Source organism: Aotus nancymaae, unplaced genomic scaffold (genome assembly GCF_030222135.1).
Source record: "Aotus nancymaae isolate 86718 unplaced genomic scaffold, 86718_ANA_hifiasm-v0.15.2.pri h1tg000022l_1, whole genome shotgun sequence".
Classification (NCBI taxonomy): domain Eukaryota; kingdom Metazoa; phylum Chordata; class Mammalia; order Primates; family Aotidae; genus Aotus; species Aotus nancymaae.
Window position 1 is genome coordinate 41196230 of NW_026988435.1, and position 14875 is coordinate 41211104.

The 14875-nt window shown below is 43.2% G+C and overlaps 1 long non-coding RNA gene across 1 annotated transcript in view; it reads left to right on the forward strand.

The window, feature by feature from the left end:
* Window positions 1-1078: 1078 nt before the first annotated feature.
* The window catches only part of LOC135276397 (uncharacterized), a 38353-nt gene continuing 24556 nt past the window's right edge, over window positions 1079-14875 (forward strand). The window contains exons 1-2 of the long non-coding RNA XR_010343939.1: window positions 1079-1167; window positions 1364-1556. This is a non-coding gene — a long non-coding RNA (uncharacterized LOC135276397). The remainder of the gene's footprint in view (window positions 1168-1363; window positions 1557-14875) is intronic.

Sequence of the window (14875 nt, forward strand, 5' to 3'; positions counted from 1 at the left end):
ATACCATCTCCACTGGGAAAACAGAAATGGAATGATTTATGCCCTGAGCTTTGAGTCAGGAGAAAGAAGGGGGAGAAAATTAGGAGGTCTCAGCCCTTCCTCCCTAAAGATAGAATGGCACCCCATCGCTTCCAGTTCCCATTTAGTTCAAGTACCCAAAACAGCAGCAGCTGCACTTGGGGTGAAGTGTTGAGCCCAGTACTCTGGGGAGAGGAAGTGTTCATTTCCAGAGGAAGCAAGCTGTTCCTCTCTGTCTGCTCTAAGTCAAACCAGGTGCAGTGGCCTGGCTCCACTGAGGTGCCTAAGGAGGGGACGTGTGGGTGTATCATCGTCTCCCATGAGACAGAGACCTTTTGCGTCTCTTGGCATTGCCTTTGGACTAGTGTAGAGGGTTCTCTCTAGGGTAAGTACTTGTGAAAAACCTATTCCACCTCTTAGGATTGACCAGGGTCCCCATGCACTCTGACCATGAGAAGGCCAGGCGAGCACGTGAGCCTTGGACTGGCCTCCCTTGATGTGGTGGCTGCAAGAGTCACTTTGCATAGGATGGACGTATAACCGCATTCCTGAAAGAAGCTTCCAGCTTCCAGAGATCTTCCATTAGAAACCTGCTTCAGGGATGGAATTCTGACCATTTCTCATAAAGATGCCAGATTGTGCAAAGAATGCTGGAACCCAGATTCCAACACGTATCCCTAAGCCCAATTTCCATGATCCAGAAGAACCCAATTTTACCCATGTCTATTCAACTTCTTTACGTTTTTATTTAATCAGGGAAAGCAGGGGTGATAGAAAAAATCAGCTCAATAAGGGGGTTGAGCTAAAAACACGAGTTTCCCTCTGTGGCATTTTGCTCAGGTATGTTTGATAGAAGTATAGTGTGTACGGGTTCATTCTGATTCCCCCAGGAGGCAAGAAGTTTTGTTAATATTCATTTAGGGAGGGGAGAGGGAAGAGAAAACACAGGATAAAGGAGAGATTGTTAGAAAAGGTAATCTGGTTATTTATTCATAGTTTACTTAGCCTTAAAGGGACCTTAAAAACACTTTGATAAGAATGGCCAAAGTTTCTTCAAAGATTAACTGGCATTATTTAAAAGAGCATCAGTTTTCCTTCGCACAGGTGTTTGCAGAGCCCAGACCGGGTGCCCGCTAGAATCCTGTGTAGGTCTGTAGATTTCCTTAAGACCTTAAGACATGCTGACATCATGGTCTCCTTTCTCAGATTCCTTCTCTCTCTCTCACCCTCTTTCTCTCTCTCTTCCTCTCTCTCTCCCTCTCTGTCTCTCACTTTCTCTCCTCTCCTCCCTCCCTCCCTCCTTCCCTGTCCCTCCCTCCTCCACCCAATCTCTTTCTCTGTTGAGTTCCTCCAGGTGATTCCTACTCAAACTTGTACCAACTTGTTTTTGACTGACAGTGAACGGTGAGAGAGTTTTCTTCATTTTGAGAAAAGCTGAACACTTATCTTTCCCAAGGCAACCTGTCTGGACTGAGCATTTCTCTGACTTGACATAACTTCCCATCCAGCCAGGAGTCTGCACTCCTCAGTCTTTGCAGGTAAGAGGTACACGCGCTTCTGCCAACTCTGGGGCATGTGGCACGCTGGAGGTATTTTTGAAAAACTTCACTTCTAAAGGTAATGAAAACTTGGTGATTCTTTTAAACCTTCTTTAAATCATCGAAGACATTTGTGCTTATCTGGGGGAATTTACAAGTGCTGTTTGCATGTGGAGAATGAGATTTTACTTAATGATGGGACAAAAAAGTTTTATTCTTGCTTGCGAGACAATAGCCAGATGTTGAGTTGTCTGCCGTGGGTGTGCGGGGGTCTAGCTTGCGGGAGAACACTTTGCAAGGGTTTTGCTATCTTACTGTCTGTCAGAGCAAGTTTGTTATTGATTTTCAGCGATGATTTAGTTCTTCGGTTAATTCGAAGCAGTTATTTTCCTTTGTCAGTGAGGAAATCAGTTTAGATTGCCGTAAGGCGAAACCTCACTGGAATATTTTAAAATCTGTTACCTATCCTTATGAGAAAAGTTATGTAAGTTTTCTGTGGTAGGTGTAAGGAATGTAAGCAATCCTGACTTTGGAAACATTATGAACTTTATTCGCGACCCATGGATAATATGTTTTTTAATCTGTGTATAATTTCATGTGAATTTAGACTATCCTCAGCGAGCAAATGTTATACTGGGTGAAATTTCCACATCGCTCCCGTAAAGCCAACTTTTGTTTCCTCTGTACTTCCGCATTTAGCTGCCTGAAGGAAATAAGAATTTATTGTTCAATAGACGTTTCTTGACCTCATAATTTCTTTAAGTCACAGGATAGAAAATGTACAGCGAATGTAGTATTTTAACTCTGGAAAACTAAAGACCAAAATATGAACCATTAATTCAAATGTTTAGGTTTATTTTTATCTGAACATATCTTAATCTTTTACCCCTTAACCTGTAAGAGGGATTTTGAAAAAGAAAAATCCAAGTGATTCTTAAACTTCATTTCTTTGCAACCTCAAGATCACACACACACACTCACACTTATGCACAATCAACTGTTATCCCAGGTCCTATCCTAGTTTGTCCTCTTGTGAATCTTTAAACAAATATGGAACAATCAGTAGCAACAGCCTCAGGTGACAAACTCTCTCCTATTTAAAATTGTCCTAAAAGTGGAAAGAAAAGTGTCCCATAAAGCTATAATACCTTTTTAAATATCATCATTTTGTGAAAACTAAATACAGTATCAGAAACACTTCCAGTCGAGCAATTAAATCAGCACTTACCTCACCCACAGCAGCCCCAGGCGCTGTTCTTTCTTTCCATACCTTCTAGGGTTTTACTTCTTAGCAGTTTTCCTCCTTCTCTAACTGTAAATATAATAAATGAGCATCCAGGGAATGACCCAGAGGTCGCAAGGCAAGTCTTCCCAAAATACTGGAGAGTAGAAGAGTTCAACCAAATTGCCGGCACTAGCATGTCAGCGACGCTCATCAAATAACACAACGGACCTTTCTTCACTGAATTAAATAAACGTAGAAATAGTCTGGGGGTTTTACAAAATTGCCTTAGTTGAATTTTATGACTCTGGTTGCTGAAGGAAAACAAATTTTTCTAAAACGTCCCCTCTCCATCTTTCCACTCCTTCCTCTCACCAATACTTGTGGTCATTTTACAGAAAGTCTTATTTCCCCAATTGCCTCTCCTCACACTTCTCACCAGTGCAGATAGCCAGTGTTTTGGGGAAAGTGAGTGAGACCCCAGGCTGCACACGCCAGCAAACCTGAGAAGCCAACGCAAGCAGGTCTCTGGGCTCTTTCCCATAAGGCTCAGCATAGCCTCACTCTGCTTCAGCAGCGAGGAAGTCTCAAAAGGGCTGTGGTTTCTTGGGGTGTGTGTGTGTGTGTGTGTGTGTGTGTGTGTGTGTGTGTGGTGTGCAATTATATACCTGAATAACAATGACATACCCAGTACAAGAAAACCCACCAATATGTGGCTTTAGGCACGGAATAGAGAGGCAAAGTTATTCGGGTTTAATCAGTACATGTCAAATCCTTGAAATATCCTTTCCTGTCCAATCTCCTCTCATCTGTTTAGAGACTCGAAGCAGCCCACAGACTTTTTTGCATACCTTGCCTCGGAGTCCAGGGTTGCTTACGAAATGTATTTGTGTGGTGGATGCATCAGAGTTTTAGAGCCAGCATAACAGTCCAGAAACTGGGCTGTAAGCATGATGAAGCTGTAAATGACTGGTCTGTGGGAATGTGCGTTGAAGGCATATACACCTCCCTAATCGTTTTCTTCAGTCTTTTTTTCCCCTGCAACAATTCAAGCATTGCACCCCGGATTAAATTCTGTATCCCTAAATGTGTTGTTTTAATTCTTTCAAGTAAAAAATCATTCTACACCGAAAATCATCAGAAAGCTATTACAAGAGTTAATACTAACTTTTATGTCTGCAAAGATGAGTTTGTTGCTTATTCATGGGCAAACACAAGAGGCAAGTCAGAGGTCACTGTTTACCTTCTCTCTCTTCTGTCCTTTACCTTTATCTCATAGGAGCCACCTCAGGAGTGGGGCTTTTGGTGCAGCTGATGGTGGGATAAGGCCAGGCAGGTCTGGATGCTAGAATAAAGTGAACCAAGGGCAGGCCTTACTCTCTGACCCTCAAGACAGGTCAGACTCAACACACCTGGCTCAGGTAACTTCCTGGTGCCAGTTCTGCAGACAGGTAACGGAGCAGTGTGACCTGGTAGTAGCTCCAGAGACAAGCAATCTAAGAAGCACTAAATCTTCCCTAAAGGAACGCGGGGAGCCTGCTCCCACCTTTAAAAGGAGAATTAAGGGCAGCGAGGGAGAGAAACTACATTACAATTTATAAACACAGATTTAGAAATAAAACTTTATTTATAAATTAAACTTTTATTTTTAAAAGAAATAAAATTTTTGTTTACTAAAGCTTTAGTAAATAAAACTTCTTTCTTGGAACCTTTATTTCTATTTTATAATTTAGTTTCTCTCCCTCTATGCCCTCGATTCTCCCTTTAAGAAGTTTTATTTACTAAATATTACTTTGTTGAGATGAAAAAAATGAGGGAATAGACATTTCTGATAAAAGGCCAGGTGAGGAAGTTGCACTTGATGAGTATAGTAGCCTCTAGAACGCATCTCTGGATTAATTCAGATGATAGTAGGGGGATCTCCACTCATCATAATGCAGCTGGAATACACATAGTGATTTCTACCACATTCCCAGGGAGAATTTTAGTCAGAACTATCTGTGCTGTTTTCACAAGGGAAAGGTCAGAGCTCCATGAGGAGTTCATGTATCTGCATTTCTTTTGACGAGCATTGCACCTTAACTAGAGAAGAAATCAATAAACCAATAGTCGCCACAATCCAATTAGAATCCAGAAGTTCACACATGACCTAATTCCAGAATACAGTCCATGTGTCTAGACGTAAAATTCTAAAGCACACAATTCCAGGTATTTCAGCCACTATACAAAGATGAATCAGGGTCACGTGATCATGCTCACATCAGAAGACGCACCAGAAGGACAAAGTTTTGCGTTTTGGTACAAAACACACATGTGCCAGCCACCCGATTCATTTCCAGTAGGAAGGAGCAGTTGAGTGCAAGGGCCTGTCTGCACTACCTTGGGACTGAGGACGTACAGAGGGAACACCGGAAAGAATTAGCAACAGAAGAAGCCAGGTGTCTCTACCACCCTGCAGCTTGAATTCAGAGCGGTCTCAATGTGTAGCGATCCACACTGAACCAGCCAAGCAGGCCCTCTGGCAGTAGTCTGGCCAGAAGTCACAGCAGCTGTGATGGCCACTCATTCCCTCAATCAGAGTTCAGAGTTCAGACATCCTGAGCCTGCCCATGTCCCTGAGACTGTAGATAACATGAATCCTCGTAGTCACTGCTGGGCCATGGAAGAAAGAAGAGGGTGGCACGGAGAAGGGACACTGCAGTGGGATATGCAATTCTTAGGGTGCTTTGGGGGCCAGGTGCCTGGGTTTGCGTTTCACTCACATCCTGCTTCAGTTGGGCTGCCCTGGTGTCAGGCGGATGGCTATGGAACTGACGTGCATTTTCTCTAGTGCCTGCATTGGAGGCTGATGAAGATTTTATGGACCCTTAAGATTGCACGATTTGGGTGCTTTAAAGAAAACAAATGCAAAATTAGGACTGTACTATTAGGTACAAGAATTCAGATAGGACCTGGGGAAGCAAGAAACCCTGAAGCTGAAGTCTCATTAACTTCTTGATAAATCCACTCTGTGTCATATATAGTAAAGGCCTGATACTTGTCTCTTGAATGAATGGTTGGATTAATTTATGTAGATTTTAGCTGCTGGCTACTCTCTCAATAACTCTGAAAAATGATAAGCAAAAAACACCAATCATGTTTATCTGTATCTAGTGATATATAAAAAATTGATCTCAATGCCATCTAGAATGTTTCTCGTTTCATTGGCACCTTGCCGTGAAAGCTAGATCCTCATACTGTGGTTGAACCTTTAGGTCATATCTCAGCCCAAGGGTAAGATCCTATCAAAGCTGTTTTTCCTATGATAGAGCATGTGAGTACTGAAATCAACTGTGCATTTTTTCCACTTGAAAAGCCCCCAACTTATAACCTAAAGGATATTATGTTATTTGTGCCATTAGACCCTAGAATAGTATTGAATGTATCAATAATAAGCATTGCATTGTCTTGAGCAGACTTGAGGGCATACCCCAGTGGAATATCTGCGTCTCTGGCAAGAAGCCCCCCTCTTTTTTCCTTAGTTTCTATTAATGCTGTTTCCAACTTTCGATAGCAGTTAATTGTGTCAATTCTTAGTAGAAATACTGGCCAAACCCAAGCCTACCAGGCCAAATAATGTTCTCACTCAATGATGTTTACATTTTCAAATATTTGCAGATTGTTATCTTGCTTCGTCTTAGACCGCTTTGCCAAAAAATACAAGGTCAGCTCCCTGAATCCTGCTTTCTTACTTCCTAGGTTATCCTTTGTGTCAATTTCTACCTTTAAAGGACAAATTTAAAACGTTTATCCTTTGCTTTGAAAGTTCATGAAATTTGGCATCATTTGTACTCTTCCTACCAATGCCATTCCCACATATCTGCTAGGAGGTAAAGAAAATATAATGAACCCTGAATCACCTGGCTGGTGTGACTGGCATGCTCTAAACACTAAGAAATGGGAACCCTGCCCTGTCTTCTTCGTATTGTCAGAAGTTTGTGAAAAAAATTTATGTATCGACAGTGAGCTGTATTACACACAGACACACAAATACAAGTGACAAAGGCAGTGTGGGTGTGTATTTAGCTAGGGCATTAATAACAAAACTGACTCTGTAGGTGAAGAGAGACTATCCCAATGTTAACAACATCAGAATACAATGATGCTGTATTTTGAACATCTTGTTTAATATATTTCAAATCTATAACTTTGACTTACAGTTCATATTAAAGATTGAGTGCATACAAAACAATGGCCCTCTAAACAGTGTTTTAAAAATATGATGTCACAGTGTCATTGACATCTCTCTCTCTTTTTTTTTTTTTTTCAGACAGAGTCTCACTCTGTCACCCAGGCTGGAATGCAAGTGGCACAATCTTGGCTCACTGCAACCTCCATCCCCGGTTCAAGTGATTCTCCTGCTTTAATTTCTCAAATAACTGGGATTACAGGCACCCACCACCACGCCTGCCTAATTTTTGTATTTTTGGTAGAGACAGGGTTTCACCATGCTGGCAGGCTCATCTTGAATTCCTGACCTCAGGTGATCCGCCGGCCTCAGCCTCCCAAAGTGGCTGGTCGACATTGACATCTTAACGTCACTCTTTATAAAGAGTTGTATATAATGTCACATGACTTGACTCTTGTCAAAAGGAATGCTATGATAATCTGATTGAGAAACACTTAGGGTCTTGGTTCCTGGGCCCCATTGACAGAAGAAAGCTGGCTTCTCCTAGGCAGGCCAAAGCTGCTTTGAGGAAGGAAGGGGAAGGGAACTCTCCACTCCATTGCCATCAGGACTCAGCTGCCTGGGAACTGGGGGAGAACTCTCAGAGGCTGGCCCTACACTTCTGGTCTCAGGAATTGAGGGCAGGAGTTTTTCTGCTGGTCAGAAGGCAGGAGAGAGTGTCCTGAAGCACAATTTGACAGCAAAGCATTATCTATCCTGGGAGGTTCTGCTGGTGAGCAGAGTCCTGTGAGGGTCCTGGTAACTCAAGCCCTGTAAGAAATAAGAAAATCTGCACTCAAATGGGTTCAGAAAACTTTGAAACTTTCACAGCAATCATTAACACTTTCAAAATCCCAAGAAGTTCTGCACCAGCCTAAGGGAATAATCTCCGGTCCATCAGGCCTGAGCTGGGAACCCTCTGTGGGATTCCCTCCCCATTCCTGGATATAGCTGGTTCACCCTGCTCGGCCCTACTTTACAATGGCCTGCTTACTTGTCCCTTTTCCCTACAGGGCTGCAAACTCTTTGACAATGAAGATTTCACCCAATTATTTCTTGGTGCTTTCAGTGCTTGGCCCAAGGTATTCCTCAAGCAACATGTATTGAATCCACATGCACTGACATGAAAGGCATTATAATTACATCTTCACTTTCACCATGAACTCACATCTACCTCATCCTGCAAATGCACAACAGAGACCTTTTTAACTGAAGTCTTTTGAAAAGATGTGTATCTGAAAATGACTAACTGGTGTGTTCTCTCCCTTGGTGAACATTACAAAGTGATAGATTGGAGCTAGAATTGTGTGAGCAGAGTTATTAAGGAGGGAGACATCTCATGAAGAAGTGAAAGAAACAGGGAACCATGTGCTTAAGATACAGTCGTTGTGTAAACCCAAAAGAGGAAAAATAGAAAACATGCAGGTTATTTTGGAAAAAAGAAAATGAAGAAACTTGATATAAAACAGAAAAGTAAATACAGAGCCAGCAGGGTTCAGCAGGCGGAGCACGGGCTGGAAGTTTGCTTCTGAGGAAGAAAACAAGGGGAAAAAATGAAAGGAAGAATATACTGCAATCTTGGGCTAGAAAGGGGTGATTTGATCCATGGAGCAGCAAACGCAGAAAACAACAAAATTAGCATCAGTTCAGTCTCCCTCAAACGCTATGTCTAGATCTGGCTTGTGTTAGCATACCTGTGGCAATAAAGGTATTTGGCTCTGAATGTGTTTTAAATTTTAAATTGAAGAGAATTTTCTAAGATTTTCCTGTTTTAAAGATGAAATATTATAGGACTAAAACTTGTAAGGGCCACTTTTCTGTGATTACAACCAAGTGCATTTCATTGCAGCTGGGAGCAGCCTGTGCCAGTACATGGCATTTCAGAGTCTAGGGCTGCATGAGGATATGTATATTTAAATACGAATTTTATAATTATGGATATTTTAACCTGTCTAGTCCAATATCCTGGGAATGTTCCCTAAATGATATTTTCCGTACAGCACTTTGTTTAGTTTTCAGTATCTGAAGAAATGGTCTGACTTGCTAGCCCTGAGGTTGGTAGAAATGAATATTTAATGAGTTTTTAAATCAACTCTCACTCAGATTTTGTATAGTCAGGCTTTAACCCTCAGTGATCTTCACCAAGCACATTTCTTGCCAAGGGCTTGCTATGTGCAGGGCTGGGTAGTCAGTCTTATGCTGATTTAGAGGATATAAGTGGAGAAGACTTAGTTCTTGACCTCAAGGAGCCTCCAGGCTGCTGCTGGACAGAGGTGTGGATAGGAAGACATGGAAGTCAAGAAATAGTAAAGAAAAAAACCCAAAGCACAAGAAATCCTGCAGTGCCCAGCAGAATGTGATGACATTGACATGAGAGGCCCTAACAAAGTTCCAGGGAAAGGCAGAGAGGGAAAGATTAGATCCCTCTGGGATGACTGGTAGAGGCATTGGGGCATTTGAGATATGCCTTGGAGAATGACAGGACTTCCAGGGTCAGGATGGGGAGAAGCCGTGAGAGCAGGAGGATGACCGGAGTTAACACGCACCAGCAGGAGGGTGTGGGAGGCCAGCAGTGTGCACGGGGCTGAACTTACTGCAGGGAAGGAATGGGAGAGTGAGGACCACAGTCAGGACAAAGCTGGCAGCCAACAGCCAACAGCGCTGAGCGTTCCTGAAAGGCCAGGCAGGGCTCTGAGTATTTTTTAATCCTCTGCAGGCAGGCTTTCTTACCAACCTCTTTAGAGATGAGGAAAGCAGGGTGCAGAGGTTAAGTAACAGACTGGGGCCACAGGCTTCAGAGAGGGGTGAAGTTGGCCTCTGAAGCTACGTCATCTGTCTTGAGAAGCTACACCCTCGAGCCTCTGCTGTGGGAGGTGGGAGTCAAGCAAAGGCAAGGAGGAGTCACTGAAGATTTTGGTTTTCTGGGTCCTGAGCTGCACTTTAGAAATACCAGTCTGGCAGTGATGACCAAGTGACTAATCCTAAGGCTATTCTGAGAGACTGAGTGAAAGCAATGAAGACCTGGACCAGCGTGGTGGCCATAGGAAGGAGCAGGACAGACACCCGTGCAAGGGTGATTCAGCAGGTGGAATCCGGGCTTGCACTGATTGGATACAGGAGCAAAGTTGCTTAAAGAGGGAGAGGTGGGAGAATGAGGATGCCGTTGTTACCAACCAAAATATCAGAAGATGTAGCTGGATGTAGGGAGAATAATATGTGTTCAGTTTTGGATGAGTCCGTTCTGGACCACTGTCATTCCAGGGGAAGCTGGAAATGCAGACTGGATCCCTGAGGAGATTCTGTTGGGAGCATTGATTCACATCACGGGATTCTGACCGGGCCATAGGGTAACACAGAGGATGCCAAGAGATTATATAAAGATACAATAAAAGAGGAAGAGTGCAAGACCTCAGGGAATATAATTACAAAGGATGGAGAACTCCACCACGCTGCAGGAGAATGAACCCTCAGAGAAGCAGACAGATGACCAATGAGTCCGCTGGCCCGCTAGTAACCAACAGTAGGAACTTTCTGAGGGAGACACGGTTAGTGGCAACACCCTGACTCATATGTCAGAGAAGGAGAAATGGAGGGAGTTCAAGGGAAGAAACAGTGGAAGAGGAAGGCTTGGTAGCACCCTGCCAACTCAGCCCAGTGGAAAGTGTGAGAGGAACTGAGAGATTATCATTTGGCTGGTAGCGCAAGTTCTCAGGGTCCTGGAGGCTGGCTGCCTTCAAACCTGTTAATGGTGAATGTTTCTCATGCTCTTTTCTGCTAAATGTGACAAACCCATTCTCCTTCCTCCTCAAAGTCAACTGAGTTATTCACTCAGTTAAATCTATCGTGACTTAAGAAGTACATGATTAGCATGGAGAAGGGGTTACATTTGTTCCTGTAGTCACATAATTACTGAAGACATGGAAGATTCCAGCAACTCAGGCCCCTTCCGAACAGGTCAAATACCTGGTTTTTATGAGTGACTAGCTTCAGTTTTCTGAGAAGCTCTGAGTAAACTGCAAGTCTATTCTTGAATATGTTTATAATGAAAAAGGAAAGATAATGCAGTTATTTGCTAATTGCTGCAATGATTAAAGCAAGATTTCTCCAGTTTATCCTTTCATGAGACTGGCGGCCTTTCGAACACAAACAGGATCTGACAAAGATCGTAACAACGAAAGCCTGAGAACAAGGAAGCGACGCCAGCTTTCTTCGGCTGACTTCGAATCTACATACGGTTTAAAGATTCTTTGGCTGGGACTATCTTCTGGTGTTTCCGTGCTATACTGTGATTAAGTGAAACTTCAGCAAAAAAAGAAGGTGCTGCATTATAGTAGTTTTGAAAGTTATATAGGTGGATTTTTTAAAAATATATAGCCTAAATTTTCTTAGCAAAAGTCAACTGAGTAACACACAGTTTGGAAACATTTGGATAAGAGAAAACAAATATCTGATAAAAGTACTTGAAATTTGAAAAAAAAAAAAAAAAAAAAAGATGGGAGCAGAGTGAGAAAAAGCCCCTGACAGGTAATGGTGGAAACATGACAAAGAGAAGGTCATTCTAACGAGAGAGGCAGCCTGGTCTCACGGAGAGAGACTTTGGTCTTTGGAATCAGACCTTCCTGGATGTGAATTCCAGGTGTGCAGACTCCTAGGCACAATACTCTTGGGAAAGGTGCACTAAGGTTCTGAGCTTCAGTTTCTTAGCACATTATGAGGCGTATGGGAAATAGAGGTTCGCTACTTCTCTCTCCACTCCATGTTGCCACCCTCCCACTGATTCCCCACCCTCCTTCTTTCCTGGGACCAGGCTGAGTGCAAGGCTTGTCCCTAATGCAGCTGGTGAAGGAAAGGTTCGACTTGGAGGTAGAAGCCCTGGCCTGGAGCCCCCACCTTGGGCTGAGTGATCCTCCACAAGTGATTCAACTTCTTAGTTTCTCACCTGCAAAATTCCTCCCACAGGACTACAAGGAAGTTAAATGAGATGATTTTTTGTAAAAGTGTTGTGGAAAGTACTTCTGTCTTCTATTTTACCAACCAGTAGGGAACCAGCATTCTCAAAATGACCAGAACGATTCCTAATTTCCTTCCTAAGGAGCTGATTCCCCTTTCCCTTTTCATGCAGTTCTTCTTCTAAAAAAAAAAAAACTACTTTATAAAGAAAGCCTGGATTCCAGAGCCAGAGTCTATCCTTTAAAAACTTTCAAGCATTTTTTTTTTAACTTATAGAACGCATTATACCCCACAGCCACTCAAACTTTCATAAACAAGAGTTGCAATGTGAAAAAACTCACCTGCTGGGTTTGCCTCTATGGGCAACTATTGTTCTCAATGCAAACTGAATCAGAAATTGTCCTTGTATTTGTTTTATTTCTGGAGTTTCTTCTTTCTTTTCTGTTAAAAATACATAGAAGCATTAAAAAAGTAACTATCTCCTATGCTTTATATGGAGAAAAAGGTGACAAAGGAAAAGAAAATGAACTTGGCACGCAAGTGAGCCTTGTTCTGGAATTCGGGTGGGTCTAGGAAAAAGCACAGACCTCAGTGGAAAACATATATGGGTGTGTGGGAAATCCCCGTAAACTATAAACTGACTACACAGTGCTTGAGCTAGTGTGGAGAGAAACCACAGTGCTGTCTGAAACCAGAGAGGAGGGGACAGAGAGTAAGTTTTGCACCAAAACAGTACAAAGCGTCCCTGGGAGTCGGGGCTGCTGGTAATTCTCAGCAGGCTTAACTGGATCTATTGAAAGCGGCCATGATAAAGCCCCACTGTTGCACCCTGGGGCTCTCTGTGGGATGACCCTAACTGTATCATCCAGGAACCCCATGGCCTGACTCCACTTCACTCACACTTCTTCCCAGCACTCCCCAAGAAGGCCCCCTCTTCAGTTGCTCCTGTCTGCTTCCCCACTTCACTGCCATTGCCTGTGCACTTCCATTTCCTAGAAAGCATTCTTTCCCTTTTCTATGAGAATCTCATTATCTATGCTCAAAGCCCTTTAAGGCCTGTTGAGACTCAGCTTTCCCTTCCCCATGGGGCCTAACCTCTACACTTTCTCAACGTTATCTTCTTCAGGCTGAACAAAACCTAGCATGTCTCTGTGCTACTAAAGACTAATCAGATGCTGTGTCCTGATTCATTTGATGTGGGTGCATCCTACATCTCCAATCAGATTAGCTAGCCCCTGGAGGGCTGAGAGCACATTGGACTCAGCTGAGCTAGAATCAGCTCCCCTTTGCACCCCGAGCTGAGTGCCTGCAGCCCCGCGTTTGTGATCCTAGCCTAATGCAGCATGAACTTTATTATCTCTCTTTTTACAAATGAGGAAACTGAAGATCAGGGAGACAGTGTCCTTTGTCCGAAGTCACCAGCCCAGTTGCCTTTCAGAAGGCATCTCACTCCACCTTCAGGATGACCCCAGTGGGTAGACTTTCAGACTTTAACTCCTCCTGTAGGTTATAACCTGAGATCTGAGATTCGAACCCAAGTCTGTCTGGCTCCTAACCTGTACCTTTCCCATTATATCATATTGCCCCCATCACCAAAATGCTAAACATGATTTTGAACATAGAATCATATCAAATGAACTTGTGGTCATCCCATTTTGTCAAAACTAAGAGAACATGACAAAAATCGGCAAATTTTACCAGAGCAGTGTGTTTATGGCAAGACCAAGGCAAAACTCTATTCCTCATTCTTTGCTGTATAGTAATAGGCTGAAAAGGCTCACGTGCGTATTCATATTTAAGGGAGTATGTAACTGTTTTACCTGGGTCAATGTATAATTCCCTGTATGTTGCGTGCATCATCAGGAATTTCATATGCAGCAGGTATGTGTACAGCCTGATGTCTCCAACAGCCAAAGGCATTTCTGAGTGGCCACATCACTCTGAGCTGGTGAAGCCGAGTCCATCTAGACATTGGGAAGCCCCAGGCCAGCAGAGTTTCTGCTAAATGGACCTTTCCAAATCCTCTCTGAAACAAAACCAGGTTAGGTATCTTTAAGAAAAGATGCTCTTGTAAAGTTGGTGTAGCTGCTTAGAGTCTAGTCAGTCTCTCTGTGCTTTTCTTTAAATTTCCCTTCATAGAAAGCTAAAACTTAAAGAGGTTAAAGAGAAATGAGTCTGACTCCATCTCCCAGGATCACTGAAGAAACCGAGGCTTGGAGGGGCTGGGTCACTTGCTTGAGGCTTTGTAGCTCCTAGAAGAGCTTTTTCTCCGAATGTGGCCTAGAAGTCCTCACCAGGCCTCCTCCTATCTTAGGTGGAAACTAAAGAGGAAAAGATGAAGCTGAACTCAGGGAGAAGTAATGTAATTAAACTGGTTTCTCATTTGGCCACAGAGGTCAGAGGAGTGAGTAGAAAGAAACTGAAAATCAGTTAAACACTTGCAGTTTTAAGAAGGCATGCGATTCCTGCTTTTCCTAAGCTGTTGAAATGTGTTTATAGGTCCTTCCTGGAGCTTTCTCATTGCTAATGTGCTCCTATAAAAAGAATTCCTGGAGACTGAGCTGGGTGGTATTTGAGTATACTTCTCAATGGAAAGCAATGAGCTTGTGTGCTACACTGCTTAGGCCACATGGTCCCCCAAACCTGGGCTGCCAGATGTGGCCATGATTGTTCCATGCAGATCATGCCCATCCTGTGCAGAAGGCCACTCTAGGAACACATTTGCACAGGGAAGAAAACGCCTTTAGAAATTCACATGGTGCTTATCTAAACCGGAGGCACCGGAAGCTGCTAGCGGGCTCTCATTTGTTTCTAATAATTTCCCCACCCTAAGAGGCTGCTTTAAAAACAAACGGTAAAAACGTGTGACCCAGCACCACAATTGAGACAGAAAGCATGGGACTGACAGTTTTAAGAACTACTGGCCAGGTGCGATGGCTC